Raw genomic sequence first — 19738 nt, 5'->3', positions numbered from 1 at the left:
GGTCACTAGTTTCAACCTTTTTTCCTTTGAAGAGATGGGAATGTTTCAGATGAGCATATTAAGGGCTTTAGTTATTCCAAATTATGAATAATATAATGAAATACAGCATTATTTTTAACTTCAGAATTAAGTTTAATACATGAGCCAACTTCATTTACATAGAGTTATTTTGAAATTCAGTATGTGAAAGGATTCTTTTAATTCAAATAAGATTATACTTTGTGTATGGCATGCAGTATGTGGCATTATGTTACAGTAGTAGGAATGAACTAAGATAGATGGCATAAAGAATTTACATGATTCAGGGGTTAGAGTTGTAGCTCAGGGGTACAGCAGTTGCCTAGCATGTGTGAGGCACTGGGCTTGATACTCAGTACCACATAAAATAAATAAAACAAAGGTATAAAAAAAGAATTTACATAATTTTACCTTAAAGTAACAACTCTGTTATTACTTCATGGCCTGAATTAAAGGAATAACTATTCATAATAACCATAATATCCTGATGTAAAAACTTCACATTGAAATTTACTGTGTTCATCTATATTTTGGTTCTTTGAACACCAGTGAAACAAACACTACTGAAACAGATATTGAATAAGTTAGTACTTCTCTTTTGAGAGTGTCCATACTTATCCTAAATTTTTAATAATCTGAATTGTTGTTAGTAAGACAAAATTATCAATTAATAGACAAAAGAGTAGAATGAATTTGTAACACTAATTGCTGGAGGGAGTTACCTACTGCTACAAAAAGGCAATTCTGTTTTTTTTTTTTTTTTGTACTGGAGATTGAACTCAAGAGCACTTGACCACTGAGCCACATTCCCAGCCCTATTTTTTTTATTTTTTATTTAGAGACAGGGTCTTAATGAGTTGTTTAGTACCTCTCTTTAACTGAGGCTGGCTTTGAACTTGTGATTCTCCTGTCTCAGCCTCCTGAGCCACTGGGATTACAGATGTACACCACCATGCCATGCCTGGCAAAAGGCAATTCTCTACAAAGATTTACATCTCAATTTTGTAATATCTTATATAAATTTTTACTTACCCATAAAATGTTTTGCTGTATCCATCAACACATCTAACTCAACCTTTTCATCTTCTGTAAGAAAATTCAGAACTTGGATTCAGAGATGAAGATCGTGAGATACAAAATTCTTAAATTAAAATATGGTATATGGAATTACAGAAATTTTTATGCTTTACCTTAGAATTATTATTATTATTATTATTAATTCACAGGAACATGTAGAAAAGAAGTTTTAAGCTCTAATAACATATCCATTCAACTAATATAACTTCTTTTTTTTCTATAAGTTATTAGCTGTTAAACATCTTTAGAGCATTATGGTGTGTGAGATTTTGCCTGTTTGAAGTTAGCTCCATTCCATAGTCAATCTTTCTCTTTTCAGACCTAATTCTTTTGCACCATGTAGAAGGTTGAGGCATATCAGAGTAGTGGTTCTCAAAGTGTGGTCCATGGATCTCTGAAGCCACTCAATACCCTTTGCCTTTTTCAAAGTGTTGGCATTTGCACTGATGGTGCAAAAGCAAAGGTGAGTAAAACTGCTGGCATCTTTGCATGAATCAAGGCAGTGACAATCAGCTGTACTGGCAGTCACTGTGTTCTTCATTGTATATAATTGTAAATACTTAAAATAATGTCAGTCACTTAAGAACATCATTGATAAAGCAGTTGTTCCATGGCTCAGGATATAAGCAGTGGGAGTACTGCTTCTCAGCAAGATGAGTGAAAGGGCAATTTCATTAAAATTCAATATTGGACAGTGTTTTAGAGACTCTGAAACTTGGGTGCATTAAACAAAGAACAAAAAAAGAGTACATTGGATCCATCTGGGAGTGGTAGTGGCAGCAAGGATTTACCATAGAGGGGAGGGATAGCACAGAAACACAGGGGTCAGATTTGGCAGGGCAAACCTTGTAGATAAGAAAAGCAGCCTGGGGCTGGGGTTGTGGCTCTGTGGTAGAGTGCTTGCCCTGCACATGTGAGGCACTGTGTTCCATCCTCAGCATCACATTAAATAAATAAATTAATAAAACAAAGATATTGTGTCCATGTTAAACTAAAAAAATAAAAATAAAAAAGAAAGAAAGAAAGAAAAGCAGCTTGAAATGAGCTGATCCAGAGGGTGCACAGTGAACTGGTGTTTGGAAAATGTTCTGTTTCTCAACTGGCAAGTGGAGAGTTGAGGCAGAAACCATCTTTGGGGAGCCACGCTGCAGCAGGAGCCCAGGAGATTGTAGCAAACATTGCTATACTTCCCTAGCAAGTGCCTAATATGTGGCTTCAGGTGTACCTAGAAGAACCTGAGAATATACCCAGGGGATTCAAGTCAGGAAACAAAAGAGAGCCCAACTTGCTTTTCCTTTGACTAGCTGAAGAATGCTGGGAAACTGAACCAGGAGGTGTGAATATACTCAGGGACTAAGCCAGAAAGGCTATATTCATGGGCAGCAGAGTGTGTGGATGCTTGGCTCTCTTGCCCTGTGAGTAGAATTCTTGGAAGACTCATGAGATTCAGACTACCAGCAGAGATCAGCATTTGCTAGCATTAGGAATATGTTGATCTAATCTCTCCAGAGCAAATACCACCCAAAAAAATTGTTAAACAGGCCTGATTAGAACTAAGCCCCAATTGCCAGAACTCCCCTCATAGAACTCTGCAGCAGCCCTACCTTGGGAGTGCCTTGATCTGGTCTATGAAACTCCAATCTGCAGTACTTCTCATTACATCTTTATACTATTAAGAAGGGAAGCTAAGAGCTAGTTCAACTAGCTCCAGTTTTAGGATACACCAACTGGCAGCTTAGTAGGCAATACAAGAACAGGAAGAGGTTAACAACCCCCAGCCTTTCTTTCTTTCTTTTTTTTTTAGTTGAACATGGGCATAATATCTTTGTTTTACTAATTTATTTATTTTATGTGATGCTGAGGATGGAACACAGTGCCTTACATGTGCTGGGCAAACGCTCTACCACAGAGCCACACACACATGCTCTCTCTCTCCTTCTCTCAGTACATAGTCCAAGAAAAAAATAGAAAGAAGGAAAGTTGGGCATATGCAATGATCATCCATTCTTGTTGACTGTTTTGATCACCTCAGTGAAAAATGATTCTTTTACTTTTCACTAAGGATCTTTTTTCATTTTTTTTTTTTTTTGTGTGTGTGATGTGTTCTTGCTGTACTGATTGGTCCATGAACATATATAGAATATACATATTTCTTTGTTTTTCTCATTTTTAGCATTTTTTAACAATAGTTATTTTTCCTTGCTTTATATTTTGAGGGCTGGCTTTCGGTCTGTTTTGGTTTTGTTTGTTTCTCTTTCTCTTCTTTCTTCCACTTCACCTTCTCTTTCCCTTACTTTGTTTTTCCTATTATTTCTCCTTCTTTATCATCATCACTTGCTCCATTTCTTTTGAATCTGTTCATATTTTGAACATTCCCCTCTTCTACCTTCCTATTACATTTCCTTTTCTCTTAATGAATTGAATTTTTACCATATTTTGGTACTATTTGGTTTTTATAAATCCTGTCTCCACCATTTATATTGTAAAAATTATTAGTGCTATGGATGACATAGCTGACACCTTCTGTTTACTTTAATGCCAGTTCTAGTTCACAGTTATGTATTATTTTTAATGTTGGCAGTTGCTGACTCCACAATTCCTGTTTTTATGGTGGTGTTGTAGATGTCATAGTATGCACCAGGTATTTATTTTAATGCAGCATTTGATTTGCATTGGTTGTTGCTGTTGTGTGTTTTTTTCTTTTCTGTGAGGTTCTGGGAAGCTATGTGGACATTATAAGTTCACAAGGTAGAGACTGCTTCTAAACAAAAGAAGAGAGTGTACTTTTTTGTTCCACACACAAATTAATGATGCTCAAACTTCAGCTATTGCTTTAATACAAAGAAGAGACAAAGACACTAATGACCAGGTCCCTAATAGGAATAGCTAAGGGTGGGCCCTTGGGTCCCACTCATGGACATAACTCCTATAGCAAAAACATGAAATTAACACAAAGTCTGTGGATATCACACCTATGAGGGGGTCTTGATCTTTATCACTCTAGGATACTTTGGCAAGAAAAGGCAGTGCCCTAAAAAGGCCCACACAGATGCATAAAAGTCAACACAGAATACAGTAAATGTGAAAAAAATCATAAGGTAACATTATCCTTCATAAAATTCAGAATTCACCAGCAACTGATTACAAAGGTACTGAAGAGGATGAAATATCAAATAATGAATTTAAGAGAATGATTATAATCTCAGAACTGGACGACAATGTGATCAGCCTTGAACATTCAGACAGTATTAAAGTGAATAAAATAAATAACCATGATCAGGATATACAACAACTCTGGAACAACATTAAGAGACCAAATTTAAGAATCATTGGAATTGAAAAGAGTTGTGAGATGCAGACTACTGGAATGGATAACCACTTCAGGGAAATAATAACAGAAAATCTTCTAAGCCTTTAGAGTGAGATGGACATCAGATACAGGAAGTGTTTAGAACCCCAAATAGACAAGAATAAAAAAGAACCTCTTCACCACATATCAAAATTAAAATGCCTAACATACAAAAAAAAAAAAAATAGAATTTAAAAGCCTCAAGAGAAAAATGTTTGGTCACATTTAGAGGCAAACCAATCAGAATTATTTTCAATTTCATAGCACTAACTTTAAAAGCTAGAGGGCTTGGAATGATGTGTTCTAAGTCCTGAAAGAAAACACCTGTCCACCAATATTGCTATATTCATCAAAGCTATCCTTCAAAATCTAAGAAGAAATGAAAACATTTCAAGGTAAGCAGAAACTAAACAAATTTATGACTACCAAGCTGGCACTATAAAAAATACTTAAAGAAATACTTCACACAGACGAAATAAAAGCAAACCCCAGAGATCACAAATGAACAAATCTCATTTGAAAAGTAGCTAACTATATGAAAAACAGGACCAAATTAAACATCAGAAATAAATCAAAATGGTAGCAATTAATAAGCATCTCTTTATAGTATCTCTTTTTTTAACATTGTATGTTAATAATCTAGACTCTCCAATTAAAAGACATAGGCTGGCAGAATGGATCAAAAAATAAGACTCAAGGGGCTGGAGCTGGGGCTCAGTGGTAGAATGCTCGCACAGCATGCATGAGGCACTGGGTTCAATCCTCAGCAACACATCAATGTAAAATAAAGATATTGTGTCCATGTAAAACTAAAAAAATAAATATTTAAAAAAAACAAGACTCAAAACTATATGTTATTTACAAGAGACTCATCTTATAGGCAAGAACAGCCACAGGATTAAAGTGAAATAATAGAAAATTATGTATCATGCAAATGGAGCCCTCAAAACAAGGAGTAGTTACTCTCATATCCAACAAAGCAGACTTCAAGTCAAAATTAATCCAAAGAGACAAAGAAGGTCACTTCATACTGGTAAAGGGAACAATTCAACAAGATGGAATGATAGTAAATATTTATGCCCTAAATGTGGGTGCAACTAATTACATAAAAGAGACACTGTTAAAATTAGAGCCTCAGATAGACACCAGTATAATAATACTAGTGATTTCAACACACTTCTCTCACCAATAGATATGTCATTCAGACATAAACTCAGTAAAGACTCTTTAAGTCTAAAAATATTATAAATCAAATAGAATTAATGACATCTATTGAATATTTCATTCAACAAGAGCCAAATACACTTCTCAGTGGCTCATGGAAACTTCTTCAAAATATATTATATTCTAGTTCACAAAGAAATTCTTAACAAATACAAAAAATTGTTATAATTTCTTGTATCTTATCAAATAATAATGAAATTAATTTAGAAAAGTCAATACCAAAAAACCCTACAGAAACTACATAATCATATGGAGATTGAGCAATACACTTTCCAATGATGAATGGTTGATAGAAGAAATTTGGGGAAAAATTTAAAAATTCTTAGAATCAAACAAGAATAGTGATAGAACACACCAGAATCTCTAGACACTATGAAGGCAGTTCTAGAGGAAAGTTTATATATGAGTATCTATATAAGAAAATCAGAATTTTTCCAAATAAACAATCTTGAATAATGCATCACAAGGCCCTTGAAAAAGAAGAAAAAATCAATTTTAAAACCGGTAGAAAGAAGGAAATAATTAAGATCAGAGCCAAAATCAATGAAACCAAGAATGAAAAAAATCAAGGAATCAATGCAATGAAGACCTGGTTCTTTGAAAAGATAAACAAGATTTATAAGGCTTTAACCAACTACTCAAAAGAAAGAGAAGATCCAAATTAATGAAATTAGAGATAAAAGGAGAAATCACCACAGACATTGCAGAAATCCAGTGCATCATTTGGGACTCTTTTGAAAATGTATATTCTAAGACATTGGAAAACCTAGGAGAAATGGATACATTTGTAGAACCACACAACCTGCCAAAATTGAATCAAGAGGACACAGAAAACCTAAACAGACTAATAAATTGTAATGAGACAAAAGCAGTAATAATAAGCCTTCCAACAAAGAAAGATCTAGGACCAGATGGATTTGCAGCTGAATTGTATCAATGAACCAAGGCTCCTTAAATTATTCTATAAAATAGAAAAGGATGGAACACCTCCAAATTCATTCTATGAAGCCTGTATCACACTCTACCAAAACCAGATAAGGACACAGCAAGGAAAACAAACTACTGCCCAATATTTAGATGTAAAAATTCTTAATATAATATTGGAAAATCATATTTAACAACACATTAATTAAGATTGTACATCATGACTAAGTTGGATTTATCCCAGAGATGCAAGGGTAATTTAACATATGCAAATAAATATCTGTAAATTCATCACATAAATAGAATTAAGGCAAAAAATCAACTAGTCATCTCAACAGATGCAGAAAAGCGTTCAACAAAATTCAGCATTCACTCATGAAAAAAAAAAAAACACCCAAGAAAGTAGGTATATAAGGAGCCTACTTCAATATCATAAAGACATCTATGAAAAACCCCAAATCAACATCATAGCGAATGGCGAAAAACTAAAAGCATTTTCTCTAAAATCTGGAATAAGACAAGGATGTTCACTCTCATCACTCCTACTTAATGTAGTACTAGCCAGAGCAATTAGGCAAGAGAAGAAATAAAAGGGATAAAAATAGGAAGGGGTCAAAGTATCACTGTTTTAAGATGATATGAGCTTACACTTAGAAGATCCAAAAAAGCTTCATCAGAAGATTGCTAGAAAAGAGGTGAAAGACTTATACAATGAAAACTACAGAACCCTAAAGAGAGAAATAGAAGAAGATCTTAGAAGATGGAAAAATATACCCTGTTCATGGATAGGCAGAACTAACATCATCAAAATGGCGATATTACCAAAAGTTCTCTATAGGTTTAATGCAATGCCAATCAAAATCCCAACGGCATTTCTTGTAGAAATAGAGAAAGCAATCATGAAATTCATATGGAAAAATAAAAGACCCAGAATAGCAAAAACAATGCTAAGCAAGAAGTGTGAATCAGGCGGTATAGCGATACCAGACTTCAAACTATACTACAGAGCAATAGTAACAAAAACAGCATGGTACTGGTACCAAAACAGGCGGGTGGACCAATGGTACAGAATAGAGGACACAGAAACCAATCCACAAAACTACAACTATCTTATATTTGATAAAGGGGCTAAAAGCATGCAATGGAGGAAGGATAGCATCTTCAACAAATGGTGCTGGGAAAACTGGAAATCCATATGCAACAAAATGAAACTGAATCCCTTTCTCTCGCCATGCACAAAAGTTAATTCAAAATGGATCAAGGAGCTTGATATCAAATCAGAGACGCGCCGTCTGGTAGAAGAAAAAGTTGGCTACGATCTACAGTCGGTGGGGTCGGGCTCCAAATTCCTCAATAGGACACCCATAGAACAAAAGTTAATAACTAGAATCAACAAATGGGACTTACTCAAACTAAAAAGTTTTTTCTCAGCAAAAGAAACAATCAGAGAGGTAAATAGGGAGCCTACACCCTGGGAACAAATCTTTACTCCTCACACTTCAGATAGAGCCCTAATATCCAGAGTATACAAAGAACTCAAAAAATTAGACAATAAGAGAACAAACAACCCAATCAACAAATGGGCCAAGGACCTGAACAGACACTTCTCAGAGGAGGACATACAGTCAATCAACAAGTACATGAAAAAATGCTCACCATCTCTAGCTGTCAGAGAAATGCAAATCAAAACCACCCTAAGATACCATCTCACTCCAGTAAGATTGGCAGCCATTAGGAAGTCAAACAACAACAAGTGCTGGCGAGGATGTGGGGAAAAGGGTACACTTGTACATTGCTGGTGGGACTGCAGATTGGTGCAGCCAATTTGGAAAGCAGTATGGAGATTTCTTGGAAAGCTGGGAATGGAGCCACCATTTGACCCAGCTATTCCCCTTCTCGGTCTATTCCCTAAAGACCTAAAAAGAGCATGCTACAGGGACACTGCTACATCGATGTTCGTAGCAGCACAGTTCACAATAGCAAGACTGTGGAACCAACCTAGATGCCCTTCAATAGACGAATGGATAAAAAAAATGTGGCATTTATACACAATGGAGTATTACTCTGCATTAAAAAATGACAAAATCATAGCATTTGCAGGGAAATGGATGGCATTAGAGCAGATTATGCTAAGTGAAGCTAGCCAATCCCTAAAGAACAAATGCCAAATGTCTTCTTTGATATAAGGAGAGTAACTAAGAACAGAGTAGGGACGAAGAGCAGGAGAAGAAGATTAACATTTAACAGGGATGAGAGGTGGGAGGGAAAGGGAGAGAGAAGGGAAATTGCATGGAAATGGAAGGAGACCCTCAGGGTTATACAAAAGTACATACAAGAGGAAGTGAGGGGAAAGGGAAAATAATACAAGGGGGACAAATGAATGACAGTAGAGTGGGTAGAGAGAGAAGAGAAGAGGGGAGGGGAGGGGAGGGGAGGGGGGATAGTAGAGGATAGGAAAGGCAGCAGAACACAACAGACACTAGTATGGCAATATGTAAATCAATGGATGTGTAACTGATGTGATTCTGCAATCTGTATATGGGGTAAAAAATGGGAGTTCATAACCCACTTGAATCAAAGTGTGAAATATGATATATCAAGAAATATGTAATGTTTTGAACAACCAACAATAAAAAATTTAAAAAAACAGGGAAAATTTTATTGATTAGAACATATGCTTTCCTGTTTTTAGAGCTAACAGTTGAATTAAAGTTTTGCACCAGACACCAACTCCATCAGAACCTCAGTCTGGTGAAACCACATCTCTATGTGTGCCTGGCTCTTTGCCACCTAAAAGATATGAGCCCTGAACGAGGGTGGTGGGACCTGAATTCCAACCCGCTTAGTGCTTATGTTTGGGCCACTTGGACAGCTGTGCTCTGCTTGAATTTCTTCTCTGTGAGGATTTGTGTCCAATCTGCCCACGGGGCTGTGCAAGATCAGTGAAGAACTTCACCAAGTTTTAGGAAGCCTGGTTGCTGTACAGTGTGAGGAGGGACATCCTGACAAAGGTAGCTCTGTGACTGACCCCCACCCTCTTACCTGCTTTCCTTCATGGTCTTTGTGGAAGGCAGGAGGATTTTGTTCATCTGCCATGCAGCCTTCCAGCTCCAAGGCAAAGGGACCCTCCTCTGACCTCTACCTGCCAAACCAAAGAAGGCCATTGTCAGTTCTCTCAGTGGGTGAGAGATGTTAGATCGAAGTTAGTAGTGAGCACTGAAATGCAAACAAATAACAGCCAATGTCATGGGTTTTCTTTATGTTGCTCTTAAGGCTTTCTTTAAATTACTTTTAAGGCAAGTGGGTAGGCAGATAATGCAGAAAAACAACAGGTACACAAATAATCAGAAAAAAGAGAGTCAATTAAGAATTACACCAAGAAAGATTAATGGGGCTATTACTAACTCTTGTCAGGGTCATTTGGGGTCATTGTGAAGCTAGAATTTATGGTCATAAGTGTCTCAATAAATTTCAGAAGAGACATTTTCTTAGCATTACAGGAGAAAAAAGTTAAGTTCTTTCTGGTCATTGACCCCAATACTCACAGTAACATAGTATTTACTTGTAAATTAAGACCCCCACTTAATATGATGGCCAATATGACAGTTCTGGAGAAGAACAACTAAGTAAAAACTCTACCCCTTGACATGAAGGAGTTGAACACCTGATTGTCAAAAAGTGGTGAATGTGGACCCAGTTCTCAGGGCAACCATAAAATACCAATGAATTTGGAGACAGGACTCTTTCCTTCATTGTTCTCTGCTGGGAGTGAACCACTGTTTGAAGAATGCTGTTTGTTTGAGCCTTACTTTATTTTTACTTTAAGAAAAAAGTTATCTTGCATTATCTTTGGTTTCTGACTTCAAATTTTCTTTCTTTGGAACACAAGACCTGAGGTTTGGAGTTTCAACTCCCCACTCTCCAGTGACATCTAATCAAGTGCCTTGAATCCGATTGACAGCCATCTACAGGAAGGAATTTAAACTTCACCTTATTCCTCTCCCAGCTTTGGTTGAGATTATGTCTAACTTAGCCTCTGATATCTTACAGTTTGCTTTAGTTTCTCTGCCTACACTTTCCTCTGCTGAAATCTCTTCCATATGTCACACCCATGCTTTATCTAATGTCAGTTATGTTGTCACTGTTCATCTTTTTTTTCCTCTTAATAACAGTGACATTTTTTTTTCCTGCTGACATATAGATGTACACTTTCTCTTGCTTTTTGTGGCATTCTTTTGAGCAAGGCCATCAGAGAGGCAATGAGGCTCCACTGTTATGGCTGTTGCCTTATGGTGTCCCCCTGTCTCTCTTCAGTAATGGGCATCACACCACCATTTTTATAGGTTACTTCCAGAATCTGGAGGGCAATGAGTTAACCACCTTTATCTACTTACAAATCTTCTCATGGGGCACTAGTTGAAGATCCCTCATAGCTAAGAAATATATTCTCAGTTGGTATCTTTTCTTCACCAAAGTGGTATTTATGGTCCTTATTCTATAGTGCCTTTGCATGGACACAATGTCCCCTCACATTTATTATTCCAAAGGAAAGCCAAGGAATACAATGATTCTTGCTCTTTTCTGTGTCAGTAATCCTGTTGTTATTTTTGGACTATCTATGTTTCCAATAGAGTGACACAAAAACTCTTGGTCCCCTCCCCCACTTTTCAATATCATGCCCATCCTACTCTGATGAGGCCTTTCTAGTTCAATGAGTCAAAACATTACTAGCCTAGGGACCCCCAAACCACACCTTCCTTCCTCTCAACAATGTACCTAACACTCATCTTCCAATATCAAATTCTCCCACTGTCCTCTGTACCCACCATTACCTGCTCCCATTCCTGCAACCCTATTTCCCTCATCATGAGTCTGTCCCTATTTAGCCTACTACCAGTTTATACACATTACAAGAGGAAAATGGAGAATATTGACTGGTAAGAATGCAGGTACCTTTTTCTATGCAAGATCTAAAACAGGCCCAACAGGATTTAGGAAGATTTGCTGATGACCCTGATAAATATAGAGAGGGATTCAAACTCAGGCCTTGAGGTAATCTGGAGAGATATAACAATAATTTTGAGTCAAACTCTAACAGAGACCTCAGTTTGCTAAGGTTTGGAGGATGATTTATATTTTCCTAACACTTTATACCTTGTGGGCCCTTCTGCTGTTCAAACTGAGCATCCTCTTTGGACTTATGATGAATCACTTTGAAGGTGATACAGAGATCGCCTGATCATTTGTCTCAATTATAATTTCCTAGAACAGCGAGATGACTTGATCCAAAATATTTAGAAAGGAGAATGAAAAAAATTAGAAAAATAATCTGGACCTCTCAGCCATCAAAAATAAAAATGGTAAAGATGACAGGGAAAAGGCTGGGGTTGTGGCTCAGAGGTAGAGTGCTTGCCGAGCATGCAAGAGGCACTAGGGTTCAATCCTCAGCACCACATAAAAATAAAATAAAGGTATTGTTTCCACCTATAACTGAAATATATATATATATATATATATATATATATATATATATATATATATATGAATGACAGGGGAAGCCTCCTTCAAACAAAATAGCCCATTGGTAATAAACGGATAAGTATTTTCTTTCTTCCTTTCTTTTTTTAAAATATCTTCCATTTATTTATTTATTTATTTATTTATGTATTTATTTATTTATTAGAAAGGAGAGGAGAGGAAGAAAGGTGGGAGAGGGGAGGAGAATTTAAAAAGCAAGGAGAGCCTGTCTACTAATCCCTGCCAAGAAGCAAGAGAGGTGGGGTGTTGGCCTGGGTGGGTGAGAGTTCCAGCGGCCCTGCCGCTGCCTGGAGCCAGTGCCTAGGGAGTCAAGGCTCCCTGACCTGTCAGACCTGTCATCTGCAGCAGCCAGGCCTTGGCACAGCAGGGAGGCCTGCTGCAGAAGCCCATGCCATGCATCACTGCAGCTGGGTCCACAACCTCAATTTCTTTTTTTTTTTTAAAGAACGTTTCTATTTATTTATTTATTTTTTTAAATTTCAATATTTATTTTTCAGTTTTTGGCAGACACAACATCTTTGTTTGTATGTGGTGCTGAGGATCGAACCCAGGCCGCACGCATGCCAGGCAAGCGCGCTACAGCTTGAGCCAAATCCCCAGCCCCCCACAACCTCAATTTCCCACTACTCAACCTCCATTGAGAAAATGGAAGTGGGGCAGACATGAATGAATGGTGGGAATATAGAATTGACCAATAGCATTAGATCATTTCCAAACCTGATTGGACAAAGTCTGGACCAATAGCATTGGTACATTTTTCAAACCCTAATTAGCATAACTTTGAGCCAATCACAGTGACCCAAGGGCTATATAAGACCTCTTGCCAGCCACTCTTCGCAGAAGATAACTGAAGCCGGCGGAGCAGAAGAAGCCGGCGGAGCAGAAGAAGCCGGCGGAGCAGAAGCCGAAGCCGGCGGAGCAGAAGAAGCCGGCGGAGCAGAAGCCGAAGCCGGCGGAGCAGAAGAAGCCGGCGGAGCAGAAGCCGAAGCCGGCGGAGCAGAAGCCGAAGCCGGCGGAGCAGAAGCCGAAGCCGGCGGAGCAGAAGCCGAAGCCGCTGGAGCCACCGCCGGAGGCGCCGGAGCAGCCGGCGGCGCCGGAGCAGCCGCCGGAGCAGCCGGAGCCGCCGCCGGAGCAGCCGGCGCCACCGCCGGAACCGCCGCCGGCCGAGCCGGAGCTGGCGCTGGCGGAGCAGAAGACCACCCATCCTCAGTGTGTTGAACTGCGAGTCTTCTATGCTGATTTTCAACAAATACTTGCTCCATCTGGCTTGAGGATTCCATTCTTCGCGTTTGTGGGAGAAGACCTTTAAAAGAAAACGACGTTGAGGGTGAGTTGCTGGGGTGTGCTGCTCTGCACGAAATACCTCTATTTTATTTACTTATTTGTGTTTTAGGGATTGGCTAGCTTCACTTAGCATAATCTGCTCTAATGCCATCCATTTCCCTGCAAATTCTATGATTTTGTCATTTTTTAATGCAGAGTAATACTCCATTGTGTATAAATGCCACATTTTTTTTATCCATTCGTCTATTGAAGGGCATCTAGGTTGGTTCCACAGTCTTGCTATTGTGAATTGTGCTGCTACGAACATGGATGTAGCAGTGTCCCTGTAGCATGCTCTTTTTAGGTCTTCAGGGAATAGACCGAGAAGGGGAATAGCTGGGTCAAATGGTGGCTCCATTCCCAGCTTTCCAAGAAATCTCCATACTGCTTTCCAAATTGGCTGCACCAATCTGCAGTCCCACCAGCAGTGTACAAGTGTACCCTTTTCCCCACATCCTCGCCAGCACTTGTTGTTGTTTGACTTCATTATGGCTGCCAATCTAACTGGAGTGAGATGGTATCTTAGGGTGGTTTTGATTTGCATTTCTCTGACTGCTAGAGATGGTGAGCATTTTTTCATGTACTTGTTGATTGATTGTATGTCCTCCTCTGAGAAGTGTCTGTTCAGGTCCTTGGCCCATTTGTTGATTGGGTTGTTTGTTATCTTATTGTCTAATTTTTTGAGATCTTTGTATACTCTGGATATTAGGGCTCTATCTGAAGTGTGAGGAGTAAACATTTGTTCCCAGGATGTAGGCTCTCTATTTACCTCTCTGATTGTTTCTTTTGCTGAGAAAAAACTTTTTAGTTTGAGTAAGTCCCATTTGTTGATTCTAGTTATTAACTTTTGTGCTATGGGTGTCCTATTGAGGAATTTGGAGCCCGACCCCACCGAATGTAGATCGTAGCCAACTTTTTCTTCTATCAGACGGCGTGTCTCTGATTTGATATCAAGCTCCTTGATCCATTTTGAATTAACTTTTGTGCATGGTGAGAGAAAGGGATTCAGTTTCATTTTGTTGCATATGCATTTCCAGTTTTCCCAGCACCATTTGTTGAAGATGCTATCCTTCCTCCATTGCATGCTTTTAGCCCCTTTATCAAATATAAGATAGTTGTAGTTTTGTGGATTGGTTTCTGTGTCCTCTATTCTGTACCCTATAGAGGTTTTTTATACGAATCACAGTTGTGAAGCTGGGTACCTCTGTGCAGTACTGGTAGCTATGCCCATATTTGTTTTAGAGTTTACTTCCCACCTTTTAATCGTTCAATTTGTGCTGCTCTCCATGGTTCAGTCCAAGAGCCACATCTTTCAGTGAATCTTCCCTGATAAGCCATTATAATTCGTATTCCAACATTGGCTTGCCCATGATCTCCAGCCCCTGACACATACTTCTATTGTGGCATGTATCATGGGGGACAGTTTTGACTCATTTAGCTTTTTATTTGCAGGACCCAGCACATGGCCTGACATTTGGTGTTCAATTGTGTTTTCTGAATAAATGAGTGAACTTGATCTATTGGGTTAAACTTTCAGGGGCTCCAAACCCTTCCCTCTTCCTGGCAGAGTTCTGAAAAGGCTTCCCTGCTGGAGTTCCACAGTGCACCACACCCTTGACATTGTCCAGAAGGCTTGATCTTTCTCTGGCACAGCTGTTTCTGCTGCACTTTTCTTCTGCTTTATTCATGGAAGGAAGGGTTCTTTTTGCATTGGTGCAAAACACCATTGGTGTTGGCAGCTTTTCCTGAGCTTCCATTTCAGTACTTGCCTTCTCTTACCTCAGTCCCAGAGAAACATGGAAACAGTGAATGAATCGGAAAGCACTGGAGGGACCCTCTCTGCCTGCATTCACATTTAGAAGTATCCTCACTGGCTCTGAACCAGTGTCTTAGGTTCTAAAATCACCTGCTGGGAGGGAGGGAGCTGCTATTACTGGAGGTGAGAGGACTCTTGTAGAAGGTTGGGACCACCATTAACTGAGTTTAGATATTTTCCATGAATGAAGTAGTGAGTGTGGAGAGCTAGAAAAGTTCCTAACACATGGGAGACCCTGGATGACATGGCTGCTCTTTTTCTTTTTTAAACTCAGCCTTTCTGGATTTGCCTTGGGAGGTGTGTAGGCATTAACTCACTCATTTTGTTACTCACTTAACCAATATTTATTGCGCCTTTGCTATTTGTGTGATGATAACTGTGCTGGGCTTGGGTTTATAGTGATGGATAAGGCAGACATGGTCCCCATTTCACTGGGATTACAGTCTAGTTTATAGAAGGACTTCCCAAAGAGTTCCTGGGGAACATATGCTGACAATTTTTTTTTCCTACAGGTACTCTTCATGTGCAAGGAATGAAAGCTTAGTTCTCAGTCTCAGTGAAGGGAGACAGTCCTCTAGGGAACATTGTGTGTGTGTGTGTGTGTGTGTGTGTGGTCATCACAGTGATAGGATCATTCCTGGCATGTGGTTGGGCAGGGGGCAAGAATGCCAGCTATCCAGAAATTCACTATACAGTCTGACACAAGGACTTGTCCTGTGTTCCACATGACTTTTGAATCTCCCATGGGACATTCATTGAAGTGAAAATCTTATTTATAATGATCTGTCTGGAAACTAGTTCCAGTTTATAACGCCAAATTGCAAGGAATTCTGTCTGCATGGCTGTGACCAAAATTTTCACTGTGTTTGCACTAATATGTGTTGTACATCGAGCTACAGTACAGCACATATATGAAGGCATGCGTTTATGTATCGTTTAAGGTAAGTAATATACTCATTGGGCACATCAGAATATTTTTATTGACTAGGAGTCTGTAATAGAAAATGTCTAGAAATCTGTGCTCTATAAGAAGGAGCTCTAGGCTCAAAAATCAGAGATCCTGGGTTCAGGATGTAAGTCTGCCATTTGCTGTGTGTGAAGCTTTGTGCAAGTCATTTAGTATTTCTGAGCTCTGCATAGGTCCCAAGGTGGTGCTGAAGATGATTTCTACATACAGAGATAAGCACTTTGATAATTGTAAACATCTACCTGTACATACAGAGTGTCATTGTTCTCTGTATCATTTGATAACAGAAGCAAAGACTTCCTTACTTTGGTGTGTCCTCATCATATAATACAGTATCCTACACATAAAGAATAATCATATACATATAAATGATTCTAAACAGTATTTATGATCATTAGAGTCTTGTAGCTATGTGAATACCTTTCCCTTAATTAGAATGAAGTAGAAATTCCATTGTGATTATTTCATTTCTTCCATCTCAACATAGTTTCCACAAATAAATAAATGTCATGCATTTTGTCCCTACCAAGATGGGACATCTTGGTCTTTGTCACCAATTTTGGAGAAGATAATCAGTTCTACTAAGACAGTAGATGAAAAGGAAAAAAGAGCAATTACCTACTAGCTCCCTGAATCTCTTCCCACCAGAAATGAGAAGATTGAAAGTTTGGTTTGAATCTGAATGTAGACCCCCTGTGGACATTTCAGAGGGCATAGGTTGCTAGGGATGATTTCAATTGTATAGGAAATATTGCATTTTAAAGCTACGATAGCAACCTGGGATTAATTCTGTGTAGTGCGTTCTGTCCTCTGAGTGGCTATTTCCGCTATTTATGGGCTCTTTGAGGTCACTATTTTATCCCCATTACCTGGCACAGTGCCTGATGCTGCTAAATGAATGCTCAACCAACCAATAAATGGTGTGCACTGTGAGCTAAAGTCTGGGGTAGACATTAGGTTCCTTTAGATCAATAACTGGAGTTATTTTAAGAAGGCAGAAAGACAATGGACAGGTTTGGGGAGAAGGAGGTGAAAAGGAATGAGTGATGGGCAGCAGGGAGAACGTTATTTCATTCTTTTCTAAAAAGGCAATTTGGAAGATAAACTTCTTATAGAAGAAAAAAAAGACCTCAAGAGGGAGGTGACATGGAGCTTGGAAGGGCGAGGATACATCAGAGAGGAGACGTTGCTGTGAGCCTGTTTCTCTTGGCTGCCTATCAAGTAGTAATTACCTACCAGCTCCCTGTATCTCTTCCCAACAGAAACAACCTAGTTATCCAAATATGACTCATCCACACCCCCAAACTGACTTTGATAACAAGATACCAGAAGAAGCAGGGGGAAGAATTTTAAAGATTGTATGCATGTTATGACTCTCATCTTTTCTTTCTCATACCAGCCTTGCAGGTATAAGCTGATGTGATTATAGACAGTCTATGGTTCAGCTTTACTTAATTCCTAGGCTCTTTAGATTAATAAGAGTATGACTCACAAAGCATGGTCATTAAAATGTATTATAATGGAAATTATTTATTTGTGCCATTCCTTGTTATAAGGACATTCCATACTTTCCAGTTGTTAGAGTATAAGCTTTGTTTTTGGAGCTAAAAATAGAGTAGAAATCGACAACATTTAACACACTGAAAAATGAAATGTCCAGTCACAATTTGTTTATTTTCACTTTTTAAAAAGGAAAGGTTATTGAGGTTTAAAACCCCTGTGAACTTTATAGCAAACGTGTAACTCAATTAACTTCGACACATTCAGTTGTATTGTAGCTACCAGAAACAAGGTGGAGAACATTTCCATAATTTTGAGAAGTTCCCTTGTACCCCTTTGTGGTGAACAACCTCTGGCAACCTCTGGTCTGTTTCCTAATTTTCCAGCTTGACTTATTTAAGAATATCATATAAACGAGATGCAGCACATTAGCCTTTGAGTCTGGCTCCTTTGACTTAGCTTAATGCTTTTGAATTTTCAGCTTGTGGTTTACAGTAGTTTCTCATCATATGTGGTTTTGCTTTGCATGGTTTCAGTTACTCACAGTGAAGTGAGGTCCAAAAATATTAAATGGTAAATGTCAGAAATAAATAATTTACAACTTTTAAATTGTGTAATGTTCTGAGTAGTGTGATGAAATCTTGTGCTATTCCTTCTGGGGTGAGAATTGCAGTATACACAACCCATCCATTAGTCACTTAGAAGCTCACTTATCAAATTGACTGTTGTGGTATTGCAGGGGTTGTGTTCCTCAAATCCTTATGTTACTTAATAATGGCCCCAAAGTGCAATACTAGTGATGCTGGAAATTTGGATACACTGAAGAGAAGTTGTAAAGGTGAAAATTTATTATAGGTATGTGTGTATAGAAAAAAAACACAGTATGGAGTTCTGTACTAGCAGGCATTCACTGAAAGTCTTGCAATGTACTTCCCTTGGATAAGCGTGGGGAGGAGGCTATTGTTTTGTTTTTATTGTACAGATTAAAAAAAAAAAAAAAACTAAGGTTCAGTAGTAACTTCTCTGTGTTAACATAATATGTAAATGTAATGCCAGGATATGAAACCCAGGGATCACTGACTTGAAAATTCGTGTTTATAACCATGAGAAGGCACTTTCCCCAATTTCTACTGTCAAGATGCACTCCAGATGGGATATACTGGATGTACCTTTATTTAATCTTAATCAAGCTTACCTCCCTGATAAAGGCGATACTAACAAAGATGTTCTCCATTATCAAGCAAAATATCAAGTCATCATAAATATCAAGGCCAGTGTGCAAAATGTTAAGGTCTTTAGCAGCATTAGAGAATATTTGGGAGAAACAAGCTTTTTATTATGCAGTATAATTTCACATGGGTGACAAGTTGACTCTGCCAGTTTCACTGTGAACTGCTTAGCAGGATTCTACAACAATTTTAGTATCTGTAAAAATATGTACAGGACTTTAAAAAAATAGCTACAAGACAAAGCTATGTGGTAAAAATAGTGTTATGTGCTATTTAATAATTTAAAAAATTTATTTTTCACAAATACCAATGTCCTTGTCAAAATTATTTTTGACAGATTATATTTGTTCAACCATTGTACCACAGTATCAGTCAAGAGAGTAATTCTTTATCAGGTACTTACTGTATCTGAGATAATTTAATATAAATGTTTAATGAGGTATTGGAGGATTGAAAAGGTATGAAGATCACTATGTATTGAGGCTTTTCAGGAATGAAGGTTTGGGTTGCCACTCAACTAGATAAAGAATTCTAACCAGCCAAGATCCTGGCTGGAGTAAGGAGGGAAGAATGGACAGAGACAAAGCTTAATACCAAGGACAACTGTCTCATGATAACTTGTCTTGAATCAATGTTATTGGATATGAAAACTTTTATTTCTGCAGGATAAGGACAATCTGGGGGAAAATATGTTTTGTGAGAAATCTAAAGCCATGCTTGCATTTTGTGTTGTTTTAAATATTATGCTGTAATAATATTATATTTTATTATTA

This window comes from Marmota monax, unplaced genomic scaffold (genome assembly GCF_021218885.2).
Source record: "Marmota monax isolate L192 unplaced genomic scaffold, Marmota_monax_Labrador192_F-V1.1 WCK01_AAM20220418_F8-fsc00319, whole genome shotgun sequence".
Taxonomy (NCBI): Eukaryota; Metazoa; Chordata; class Mammalia; order Rodentia; family Sciuridae; genus Marmota; species Marmota monax.
The sequence above is the reverse complement of the archived record's forward strand: the minus strand, read 5'-3'. Positions refer to the sequence as shown.